Below are 14,205 nucleotides of genomic sequence, written 5' to 3' on the forward strand. Positions count from 1 at the left end.
CCCGCCTTGATCAATCCATATTTGGATACATATACACAAACTCTATTTTTAGGATCATATAAAAATATATCGGAATATTGCTTTTATTGTACGCTTAAAATAAGTCAAATTTCCCTGATTTGATAATACATCACAAGGCATTATGATGAGAAATACTCTGGTGAAGTTTGTCGTATGGTTGGAATCAGCGTCTAAAATGCGCTTACCAGGCACATGGCAAAGACGATGTTCAGAAGATGTCAGCTGTATAACTTTGAAATCGGAAAAAACAAGGTAAATTCTTGTAATTGAAATAATGATGTATGAATACCTGAAACCAAGGTTGTCAACAATGAAAGTAGACTACATTTACTGCGTTTTATACATTGACTCAATACTTTAGAGGTAGTATGTACATAGTTTGGTGTTCTTTGTTTACATACTGCACACGTAGCCGATGTGTAGCATATTTGGTGCACACAAAATAGGCCTATATGTTAGAGAACTGATGCTCAAATGGTACCAGTTGTTGTTTGTTTATTTAAACATGAGTACAGGCGGGTATCTAGGCAGTAAATTCCACAGGCACCTGAAGTGTGGATATTACATGAGACCCCCCCCCCCCCCCACTCTTTCTTTTGATTTTTTTTCTTGTTATACTTTCTCTGAAATAAGTCGATTCCCGGTCTATCTCATCCTTCTTTCGATTCATGTAACCCTTTCACGCTTCTACCGGTATGATTTAATTTATTTATTGATTCACCAAGCATGTTGGCATACAATCATGTTTCACAATGATGAGATATGTATAATGATGGTAAACTAAATACTAACAGTTCATATTTCTAAAAACGTTTATATATATTTGGCATGTACATATGACGTCAAACTGTATATTTAATTTAGTATTGCAAGTATAACATTAGCCAGCCTATGATTTATTACAAAATTTGTGCTCATTTTTTTTTTACCCATACAAGGCCACTTTCTAAAGCTTACAAAAAGTGTGAATCGATTACTGTACTTTTAAAAATCGAAAGAGAAATGAGTTAGACAGGGAAGCAACACATTTCAGATTTATCGCTGCAAAAGATATTTTCAAAGAAGGGGGGGGGGGGGGCTAGTATCAATGCATCAGGTACCTGTGTTAATATCTTGTACAAATGTACGTGTAACGACATTAATTTTCATGCTCTAGATGTACAGTCACATTTAATATTATCAAGTGACATACTAAAAAAAAATAAACTTGGGATATTTTCGCTTACATTACAGTTTAGATAAATGGAAGAAAATAAAAGACTCTGATTGCATACTGATTGCCCACATTTTTTATGTGTATTTGAGACCCTTCTTCAATACATTGAATGTTTGCAGCATATGCATTTATAATAGGAGATAATGCTATTTACAGATGTGCATGATACCAACAAGAATATGAACTTTTCAAAGAGCATATTTCCAATTTTCCACATCTCTAGAGTAGTGACCACAAATGTACATACAAGGTAATTTTTACAAACTTTAAGTAATCCAATCAGGCACTTGATATACATAAATATAGGCATTATTTACATCTAGTCAATATTAATTTCTTCAAAATGATAAATTAAAAGAACATTCATATGAAGCATGTTTTGATATTGCTGTATGGTATGAAATTTGAATGCTTTTATGTTATAATGCACATATAAACTTGAACACTTAGACCTACAGTACTGTGTTTTAAATATTTTTGACTGGCAACTTTCTTCTTTTTTCCATTTAGTACCCACAGATGACAGCTATATTGACTCCAGTGGATAATATTTACCTCCATCAGCTGGTTACTACACTGTACATAGTGGTCAAACCAGGATATCCACTAATTGCATTCAGTGATGTGAATTGTCATCTACATTTGTGCTTATGAACTTTAGTAAACTGTCAAGTTTTAATATGAAGAAAATTACTGCTGAAAAAGCATCTAATATTGTGTTCTAAGACTATGAATGTTTTCAATTAAACACAAAACAAAATGAGAAATAGTTTTATTGAAACTTAATTGAAATTCACTTTGAATTACTTTGCATTGACTGAGTACTTCAAATTTTAATCGTTCTACATTTTCATGGTCAAGTGATAAAACGTATTTGAGAGTGGGGGGGGGGGGGGGTCATATGAAGTAAAAAATTGACACCCATTTGGTAAACTAAATATTTTACACACTGCAGCCACTTATCTTTATTTTCAATGATGACTTAAGAATATTTCTTAAAAATGGAAAAATATACCCCCTCTTGAAGTATTGGAGGAATATGTGTCACTTCTGGTTTTCCGGTAGCTTGTATGATGGCTGTATTCTAGATACAAATTTTGTTGAAAGCTATTTTGAAGTTGTCACCTTAAACTATTTCTAAACGAAATTCAACTCGAGTCGTTAAGTATTCCCACGGATTTTTTTTATATACACAGTGATATAATACAACTATTCATTGTAGAACAAGATACATATCCCCCCTCATTATGTATGTTTCATTGCAAGAGCAGATGCTGCATGGGTCCAGACTCCTACCCAACCCACTCAAGTTGAAAAGTAATAACTCCATGACATTTTCATCGTTTTTAAAACTATCAAATTAAGTTATCCCCTTCCCTAAACTGTGTTTCATTGCAAGAGCAGCATGGGTCCAGATATAGACAACCACCCTTCAACAGTGTTTCATGAAAACATGCATGTAGTGTATCATATTTTTGTATATATTCTACTTCTATTTAGTAGATACTGCATGTTTGTAACCTTGTTTAGACCCCCCCCCCCCAAAAAAAAATGCAAGGATTGACACCCGAGACTATATTCCTGGATCAGCGCATGATTTGCACCGCGAATCGTCAGTTACAAATTACGCACTGAGTTTGATATGTTATTAAGCTCAGAAATATAAGAACTTGCTGTAATAATGGCTATCACATATGATGTGTTCGAGGTAATGCAGAAAATTCAACACCGCACCGATCTCTGTGAAATTAAATGCATACTTCTTTGCATCAGATTAAATTTTCAATAGAGAGAGAGAGAGAGAGAGAGAGAGAGAGAGATTGTTGTATTCATACCAAAGCGAAGAAATATTTTTTTTAAATATATGTAATACATATATTACACACTTGTTTAACACAATCACATTGAAGGAATTATTTCGTTTTAGGCCTAGATCGAAGGTAGATATAGTGCATGTGTATTTATGTGTGTAGTCGGATTAAAACCAGCTCCCTTCTAATGGTCCCTGACGACGATAGGGTAAAAAAAATAAAGGGGGGGGGGTAATCAGACTGTCATTCATTCATGAGGTTTAAGATTGGAATCTAAACAATATGATTGTAAACAGATCTTTGATCCGCTCCGTTATTATTATGTCGTTACAAACGTACAATTTTTTAATACAAACTAGAGTTTAAAATGTTTCTGAAATTAGTTGTTAAATATAGCTGTCTTGGTTACTGGGAGTACAAGACCAACAGTCCGGTACAATGCATTTATTACCAGACTGTTAACAGGCACTGTCCCATTGGTGCCCCTGTAATGAAGTCAACAATTCATGAATACCTTTTTTATTGAACACTTCATACAATTAATTGTTTTCATTTATATAATCATTCTATTCTAACCTCTCTGCATTAGCATAAAACATTCAGAACAACTGGATCCTACATGCACATACATGTGTGTTATACTTGCATACTGTACGGTACTTACTAAACTATAATTATACTGATTTGATTACAATTTCATTATGTATGAATTCACACAACACACTTATCCGCTGTCTCAGAAACTGATTTGTGAAGCAGTTGGGTTATTTTTCTGTATATATCAAGTTGTTAATTTAAATCTTGTCTGCAATCAGTATTTCATATATAATTATAGATATGTGTAGTGCAGAAGTGTGAACTCTGATAGTATTAGTAATTCTGAATGATTGGTTTTTATTTCCATTGCTGTACATGCCTCCCCCCTTTCCCAAGGAACCTTGATTGGCGAATAAACAATAGAGAAAGAGAGTTAAAAGATTAAAACTAAAGTAAATGTTTCTTGGTTAAAATACATTGGTTGTCCTGCGTACATGTATCATGTATATTTACAATACATAATAAATTGTAATTTTCCCGCCGTGTTACTTCCCTTTCCAATATCTAATTTTGGATCAATATTCTACATCAGTGCTGCGTTTGAATATTAATTAGATAACGTGTTTACATGAATATCGAAGATAAAACTGGACGGCGGTAAGAGGAAAATAAATGTATTGTGATACCATGAGATTATTTGAAAGCTTTGAACAAGGCTTTATCTAGAAATCGCTGTCCAAATCTTGAAATATTCTTGAACAATACACTGAACTCGAGAAAAAACACAAATAAACTTAGTGCAGGGGTAGGTTTTCATCTTGCGGGCCATTTTTAACTTATTTGCATGCGGATGATGCAATTTGGACAGCGAATACTCGATTCTGTGAAACTTATACATTTCTATCATGTCATGTTTTTATTGGTTTATGTACAACTGGCTGTGCGCCGTGTCGATTTATGATCATCTATTTGCGTCTTGTATAATCTGGTCAAATGACGTCATATGACCCTTGACATCTTAAGTAAACATGCGAAGTGAAAGTACAGGAGGCGTATATATGTTGTGGTACTTGAAAAGTGTCTTTAGTTTTGTAATATTAATAAATGAACTACAGCCAAAACAATAGGATATAAAGCTTCATTTTTTCTGAATAATTCTTACACATGACCTTAAGTCACACGCGAATGAAATGTTGATGCGTGCCCGCCTGCCCGCCCAAAGGCACTTCATCAGATCATAAGCCGAGTTCGACTTCATCGCAACTCCGCTAAAAATGAAACACTAGTCAAATAATGTTATTTATTGCCAAGGTATTTGGGATATTATACTGTGGCTCAAACAGGGGGTGAATGAACCTGACAGTATGGGAAGCATATGGTGGAATCAGACTTGTGATGCTGGAAATCTATAGTGATTAATAAACTATACATGTATAAGATCCTTAACTATTTTTTTTTCAGTTTGTGAGGGAGAATCCTCATGTCTCTTTCATCTGTAGACAAATAAACTGTAGACAAATAAACAATGTGTTTTGACCAGAGCAATTTCCAATCCTTTTTGCAGCATAAATTCAACATTGTGGCAACTGGGTTAAACTTTGATAATGAAGTAATACATGGCAGCACCTTATCCCATGCTCTTAAAATTTCTGTTTGACACACACTCATGACATCCACTCAAACATTACAGAGTGCAGCAAAATCTCATTGTAATAGGGGATTCAAAATGGATAACTGGTACAAAATATGGTACATACTATTCGAAAAGGATAATGAATTTGACATATTGATGTCTTGGAAAAGGAAATTCTGACATCGGGGCTCTAAGCGTTTTCAAACATTGTCATTTGATAAAAGTGTTCTACATTTTTAAAAATAGAGATTAACGTAGTTCCACACTCCTGTGACGTCATAAGATTGTGCAAAGTCAATAATTTAATGACTGGAACATAAATTTTGTTGGAGTCTTTTTCAATAGTTATTGTAAAAAATCTTATGCAACAGATTTCCTATATTTTTCACAAACATTTTACCAAGGTGATAAGGAATTATTATCTGTGTCTTTTCATGAAATTACATAAAATTTTAATCCACGAGTGGTTTTGAATAGCTCAGTTGTATGGTGCCAGACTTAGGGTTTTTATGGGAGTATACATACTCTGGAAGCTATAGATTTGAAATTATTAAGGAAAGGTATGGATTTTTTTTCCATAAATAACTATAACAGATGTACATCTACTAATATAACCAGAAAACATGATATGTAAACCATGCTATAAAGAAATTGTGTCCATATTTGTTTGTTTTTTTTAACATTTTGGAGAGTAAGGCTAATTCAATAATTTTGCACTTATTACACTAAAACTTGATGAACATAGTGAAAATGACATGTGTTTTAGTTCTTGACATGTTTCCTGATAAATAAATGCAATTCAAAATTTTTGTTGTTGTTTTTATTTTAAAATAACAACAGATAACTGTTTCCAATGAATTTCATAAAAATCTACATAGGGGTACATTACTTCAGTAGTGTCTGTAATGAAAATAAATCTGGAAATCCTTAACTAATTTGCCTTTTCTCATTACTCTGAATGTTAATCTATTGATTCCAAACAAAAAAAATGCTACCTAAACCCCAAAAATCCAGGACTAAGGACCCACCTTAATATGTCTTTACATACATAGGTGAGAAAGTTTCCATTATTCCTAGCCGAGACATACCATGTATGCGCAAAAATTTCATAAACAAATATCAAAATACTCACGTAGAAAATGTGGACCTTACCGTCATCAAGCGCAGCGAAACACGCCATTTCGAGATTTTCGCCGACGAAAGCTCGGTAACAGTAATGAATAAGGTACACTCATTTTGTATCTATTTTGTGACTTTCTTTATTAAAAGGAACAGTTCTCTAATGTGTAACGTGCAATTACTACGTAATTCAATAACTTGAAGCATGAAGCAGTTTCACTTTGCCACCGGATATAAGAAATTTTATTTCGTATTCCGATCCCAATCGAAAGTTGTTGACTGGGAATGACGTGTTTTAATTCAATATACATGTAACATCAAACATTTTTTATATCACATTAAAAAAAAAACCAAATATATACACATACACAATGTTGTAGAGTTATTTCTTGTAAATTTTCTGAGGTTTCGCACCATATTCGATTATTCGCGCCACGGTGGCAATAGGTCTTGTGTGCAGTTGTCGTTCGTTTTCCTATCAATGTTTATAGGTGACGCTGCGCTACAAACGACAATTTTCAACCTTATCTTTTATTTTTCTATGTATATCAGTATCAATTTGATCGAAATCTTGTATTCAAATTGATTTGAATACAATATCATTGCATTTACTTACATGTCAATTATCAAAATTAGATTAATTCAGAAAAGTTACATGGATTATTTAATGGCGGATGTTTATAAAAGTTTATGTTGATTTACCTAGGAGTAAATCAGCTGACACAGAACCCCCGCTGACGACCACTATACAAATCAATACAAATTACTGCGCAGAAAAGTGCGTGATGACCAAGGGAGATTGAACATAGTTCAACTCCCAAAAAGTACCCTAAATACTGATCATGAGCAACATCTGACGCTTGATCATCTGAGGAGTAATTATCTTCTAGCAAACTATCCATAAATAACAATTCTTCCTCATTGTCAGAAGAGTCTGAAAAAATTTCATCAAAGCACACATCATTGTCTAATGTATCAGAATCTGAATATTGTAGCACATCTATATCTACAAAAGTGCCTTGTTCATTTGTGTCAGCGTTTAATGAAGATGACGTTTGTTGCACAGGCTGTGCAACTGTTTCTTGATTTGAGATACAGGTATGTCTGCTAAGATGTCTGGCAGTGTACTCCTCCTTGCATTTTGGGCAAGTCTTTCGTTTCCTTTTTATACGCCCGTCTTAAGACGGGCCGTATTATGTTATGGTCTTCATGTCCGTCCCTCTGTTAGCTTTTTCGTGTCCGGCTCATAACTTAAATACTATAAGGCCTAGAATAATCAAACTTTGTCAGTTGATACATCTTGGGTAGAAGGTGTGTCGCACATTAAAACCAGGTCGCTGTGACTTTTAATTAAGAAGATATGGCCAAATATGGTAAAACCCTGTCCGGCTCATAACTTGAAAACTATTTGATCTAGAATCATGAAACTTGGTCAACTTATACATCTTAGGTAGAAGGTGTGTCGCACTGTACTTTAAGGTCACTGTGACATTTAGTTGAAGTGATTTTTTGAAAAAAAGTATGTTATAATTGGTACAATCCCTACTCATATAAGAGTTTTGTAGAAAACCTCATTCAAAAATGTTACATCAAGAAAAAACATATTTTTATGATATACTGTACAGCTTTTTTTAGCCTGTCCGGCTCATAACTTAAATACTATAAGGCCTAGAATAATCAAACTTTGTCAGTTGATATATCTTGGGTAGAAGGTGTGTCGCACATTAAAACCAGGTCGCTGTGACTTTTAATTAAGAAGATATGGCCAAATATGGTAAAACCCTGTCCGGTTCATAACTTGAAAACTATTTGATCTAGAATCATGAAACTTGGTCAACTTATACATCTTAGGTAGAAGGTGTGTCGCACTGTACTTTAAGGTCACTGTGACATTTAGTTGAAGTGATTTTTTGAAAAAAGTATGTTATAATTGGTACAATCCCTACTCATATAAGAGTTTTGTAGAAAACCTCATTCAAAAATGTTACATCAAGAAAAAAGATATTTTTTTTATGATATACTGTACAGCTTTTTTTTTTAGCCTATGTAATGTTTCCTTTGTTTCTAACAATAACATGAGAAATTCCACTTGTCCCATGGGAGTAGCATGCAAAGGGCATTTTGACAAGACTAATTAATGAGTTTTGTGTAAGAAGACTGTCTTAATCATTTCTGGTAGAGCATCTCTGATCAACATGATCAAGCAGGTGTTATCTTTATCTCTAGGGAATTGGGCAGAGAGATCTTAGCCTCTTAATTGCAGATATACCAGAAATTATTTGTGAAAGTGAATTAATTTGTTTGTTGTGGTTAGTCTTTATTTTCAAAATTAATTTGACATTGTACTATATAATTTTTAATTTTTATTCTCAGCAACCTATATGCAGAGTATCATTTCTCACTAAGACAACAAATGGTTGCAATATGTATAAAGGCCTATTTTAATGATTAGTATTTTGATGTTTTGTTATGGCTGTGGCATTGTTCAGAAAAAAGATATACAATGAACAAAGCTGCAGATTATTTATTAATGTTCAAGATACCCATAGGATCAATTAATAATGATTAAATGTTGGAGAGGAGACATCATGATTCCCTACAGATTTGATGATGGCTCTTTGATGAAGAAAGTTGGACAAAGGTTTTTCTCCATTTATTTACACATACTTGTATTGTATCATACACGTCAAATGAATTCAATGAAGTAAAGCAAATAAATGTGTAGAAGAGGAAAAAGAAAACGAAAAAAGAAGAAGAGGATTAAACATTACTATGATATGGTGAGTAGAAAAATATTATTTAATCTAACTGTTATATTTTAAGTATATAGGATAAAGAAGTGATGTAAAAATTTTGTGATGTAGCTTTTGTGAGGCAGTTTACCCTACACAGGTCTGACCAAAGTATTTAAGCATATTACCTAAGGTCACGAGATACTCAAAACTTGGAGAATCTTGTTTTTAATTGCTTATAACTTCTTTTTTTTTTTGAGTAAAATTTAATTTAATTCTTTTGGGGGGGGGGGGGGGGTAGAAAATTGTGTGGATTTCTTAGATTGCCACTATATATTGCCTTTCATTTTCTTTAAGTATACTGGGACAAATTATTTTTTCTTTAATGAAGAATATTTAAAAACAATGATAAAAATGTCCCTACATTTTTCTAAAATCTAATGAAGTTAGTGATGATAAAGTTAAGATGTATTGTCATTGGTTTTCATTGAAGCAAGTTGGTACTTTTCTAAAATAATGATAAATTATTATCACACAAGACATACAGCTACTTCCAACCCAGTTCTCCATCTGAGGCATGTCAATTAAGATGTTATCAAGTATTTATGTTTCAAACTTGAAAGAGTGCTTGGAGATCAGTATGGTCATTTGGAGTCAAGTTATATGATATATATATGCTTTGGGAACCATATGATTTGACAAAGAAACTATTATAAACTCTAACAATTGTCACAGGGACGCCTCTCGTGACGTTATATAACGCATCATAACTATTTACAAGTTTATTTACAAATTTACAACATGTACATTGACACAATATAAAGACGTCCTCTCTTGTTCACAGTCAGGCTCAGACTCTCCTTTCTCACGAGGTACCTCTTCCTTAAATCTCACACACCAAAGACATAAATTCATTAACTTTCTCTTTCATATCCCAAACTCCAATCACTCAAAATAAACAGAAATCATTCGAACCAATTAACTTACAAACCATAAACATTCGCTCTCCTCTCTAACGAACTCATACGACACCCCTGGGAACAAGGCATAGGCGGCCAGCGCCTTGCACCTGCACTTCAAAAACTTTCTCTCTCTCTTACACTCTACCATTCATCTTCACATTGACACCTGACAAATAATTAAAGTTTTAACTCTTTGACAAACCATCCCCCTTAAGTGTGGCGTCCCGACACACCAATTTTCAAATCATAACTCTATCAATATATACAATGGCAAGATAATATGAAAGCAATTAAAACAGTTATTTTAAACCACCTAACAAGCACACAAGAACATTTACAAAGCATGGACATCTACTTATACATTTATACACTTTTCATTTTTTTTTTCTTCTCATTTTCTATATCTTACATATATTTTTTTTCTTTTTTTTTTTTCTTATCGCACATTTAACCATGCATGTTCATAATAACGAAAGTCATTATAGTACAAAATATCACTTTGACAGAATAAAATCTTGTACAATCTGAAAGTCCTTAATAGTGTCCTCGTTTACCCATTGTGTATTTCCATTTTCAAATTGTACATAATAATGTTTTTCCAGTCTATTTGATAGGTTGCGCGAGCGCATTATGTCTAACACCTTTATGATGGGACCATTGTCAAGGATGGGATCTCGCTCACGTTCTTCCTCATTATCAGGAATATAGCAATGATCAGGACGATCGCTCGGATCCGTGTATCGTGTCATTCTGTTGACATGGGTTATTTGCGTCTTTGCATCATTTTTGGGATCCTGTAGTTTGTATGTAACTTCTGACAACTTTTTCAAAACTTTAAATGGACCATGCCAGTTGTGACTTAACTTTGGAGACAACCCTTGTGTTGTTGTAGGTGTAAAAACCCAAACTCTATCACCTTCTGAGAATTGGAATTACGGTCATGGTATTCTTTCTGACACTGTTGAGCTTTTTGAGTGTTGCTCTTTACAAGGGTAAAAGCTTCTTGTAACCGTTGCTTCATTTCTTCCTTATAGTCCTCGGCAGACGAGTATGACAATGTTGGGGGACATAGTGCGGCTTCAACAGGAAGAACGGGTTGTCTGCCATGCATTAAGTAGAAAGGGGTCTCTTGCGTACTCTCATGAATCGATGTCCGGTATGCGAACATGACGTAGGGGAGGAATGTATCCCAATTCCTTTGATGTCCGGATACATACATGGAAAGCATGGAAGTTAACGTCCCATTAAATCTCTCTACTAGTCCATCTGTTTCTGGATGGTAAGCCGTAGTGAATGTTTTCTTGGTATTGGTAATTTTACATATTTCTTTCATTAAATTCGATCTAAAGTTTTTGCCATTGTCAGAAAGCAGCGTGCGAGGAGCGCCATGTCGGCAGACTATTTCCTCTACAAAAGCCTTTGCAGTAGTCTTAGCGTCGGCGTTATTAACAGCAACGACCTCCGGCCATCTTGTAAGATAGTCACTAAATACTATTATGTATTTGTTAGAATTGTACGTCGGCGGAAATGGTCCCAACACATCAACGGCCACTCTATCGAACGGACCATCAACCAATGGTATTGGGTTTAGAGGTGCTTTCGGTCTGTTCTTTGGGGATTTTTTTGTTGCACAATCAATGCAAGATCGGCACCAGAATTCCACACCAGAATACATTCCTTTCCAATAGAAACGCTCTTGTACTTTGTCGTATGTCTTTTGGAATGACAGGTGTCCGGCGGTTAAATCGGCATGGCATGCGTATAAAACCTCGTCAATTAAGCCACGCGGTATCACTAATTGATGTCTCAATAGCTTTCTTCGTCTCTGCGATCCCGGTTGCCACAAATGGTACAGCACGCCATTATGAGCTAGTTCATAATCATTTGACAGAATGACTGTTTCACGAGCTTTGGATGATGATTCCGGTAATTCACCAAGGTCCAAGTATGTGATGATAGAAGATAGGAAAGGATCGCTTCTTTGTCGGTCTCGCACATCTTGATAAGACCGTTTCGGTAATATTTCACCGTCTTCATTCTTAACACTTGTACTCGCTACAGGGGGTATACGAGATAACGCATCAGCATTTTGATGGACCTTGCCGGGTCGGTGTTGTATGGTGATATCATACTCCTGTAGAGTTAATGACCATCGCGCGAGACGACCAGCGGGGTCTTTAATGCTCATTAACCACTTTAACGGATTATGGTCGGTTACCAGCGTAAACTGTCGTCCAAATAGATAATGTCTAAAATATTTTACACTCCAAACAATTGCGAGTGCCTCTTTCTCGATGACTGCATAATTACGTTCGTTAGGTTTTAGGCTCCGGCTAGCGTAAGCGATTGTTCTCTCTCCATCGGGTCCTTCTTGAGCTAGCACTGCTCCTATACCACTGTCACATGCATCAGCGTAGAGCACAAATGGAAGCGAGAAGTCCGGATACCTTAAAATTGGGTAACTCGTCAAGGTTACTTTGAATTCTTGAAAAGCACTTTCACATTCACTATCCCAAATAAATTTGACACCTTTCTTAAGCAGCTTGTGTAGGGGCGCGGTTTTGTTGGCAAAATTTTTGACAAACTTACGATAATAAGAAATGAGACCTATGAAACTTCTAAGCTCACTCACATTTGTCGGCACGGGAAAATCGTGAATTGTTCGCACTTTCTCAGTGTCTGGCGAAATTCCCTCGGCCGATATTCTGTGTCCGAGAAATGCAACTTCCGTGTTTCCAAAGAAACATTTTTGTGCCTTCAATTTTAATCCTGAGATTACGAATCTTTGAAACACTTCCTCGAGTCTTTTAACATGGTCAGAAATATTTTCTGAGAACACAATGACGTCATCTATATATACAAGACAAGTATTCCACAATAAGCCTGAAAGTACAGAGTCCATGAGTCGCTGAAAGGTGGGCGCACTATTACAAAGTCCAAACGGCATGTAATTGTACTCGTAGTGTCCACCGAAGAATGAGAATGCAGTCTTTTCTTTGTCACACTCTCTGATCGGCACTTGGTGATATCCTTGGCACAAGTCTACGACGCTAAAATATTTAGATTTATTGAGCGCGTCCAACATATCATCTATTCTCGGTAGGGGATATACATCTTTTTTCGTTACTTCATTTATTTTGCGGAAATCTATGCACATCCGTACCTTACCGTCTTTCTTTGGCACAAATACAATTGGAGCGGAATACGGACTCTTGGACGGTCTTATTATTCCATTTGCACACATAGATTTTATCTGGGCCTCCAGTGACTTCCTCTGGCTGTGAGGAATCCTGTAAGGTCTCACATGGATGGGTTTGCTGTCCCCTGTATCCACGGAATGTTCCACCAAATCGGTCCTACCTAACTCATTATCATTAAATGCAAAAATATGTCTAAACTTCCCTAACACTTCATTAATTTGCGAACACTCTAGCTCATCTAAAGTATTAGATACATGAAAAGATCCTGTATTTTTCTCATCAGCATCAACACTCTCACTGCTCTCAATTCCGTTCAAACTCTCATATCCACAAGCATCTTGCACACTCTCGTTAAGTGAACTCACATCAGAGCTAAATGACACACTCTCGCCATTTATATACAAGGAATCATTGGCTACATCAATAAAACATGCACAGTCTTTCAAAATGTCTAGACCTAAAATACAACCATAAGGAAAGTTTCTAGACACAAAAGCAGTATACGTAATAGAAATTTTCGGGCCAATTCTAAACTGAAAGTAACTTTTTCCAATAATTTGAATAGAGTCGCCTGTTGCTGACGATACAGTAACAGCTCCGCTTGGAGATAGCGCACATCCCTTAGCCATAGTTTCGCTTACAATGGTCACACTTGACCCGGTGTCCACTAACATCGCCGCAAGTTTCCCGTTGATTAATCCCTGAATTTTGGCGACACAAAATTTGGATTTCAACTGACACGAAACGACACTCAGAGACTTGGCGACACAAGACTCATCTTCCCATGGATTCACACGAACATCATTGGCGGCTTCTTTTGGAACTTGGACACAATTTTCACTCCGGTCACTCGCTAAGGGAGGTTTTTCAAAACATGCTTCTGCCTCCTTTCAAAGAGGCAGACTTTAGTTTCCCGTTCTCTTTTCACGGCACGCAAACTCGATATGTCCGACCTTCATGCAAAAATTGCAGAT

The sequence above is a fragment of the Ostrea edulis genome, chromosome 8, assembly GCF_947568905.1.
Source record: "Ostrea edulis chromosome 8, xbOstEdul1.1, whole genome shotgun sequence".
NCBI classification, from domain to species: Eukaryota; Metazoa; Mollusca; class Bivalvia; order Ostreida; family Ostreidae; genus Ostrea; species Ostrea edulis.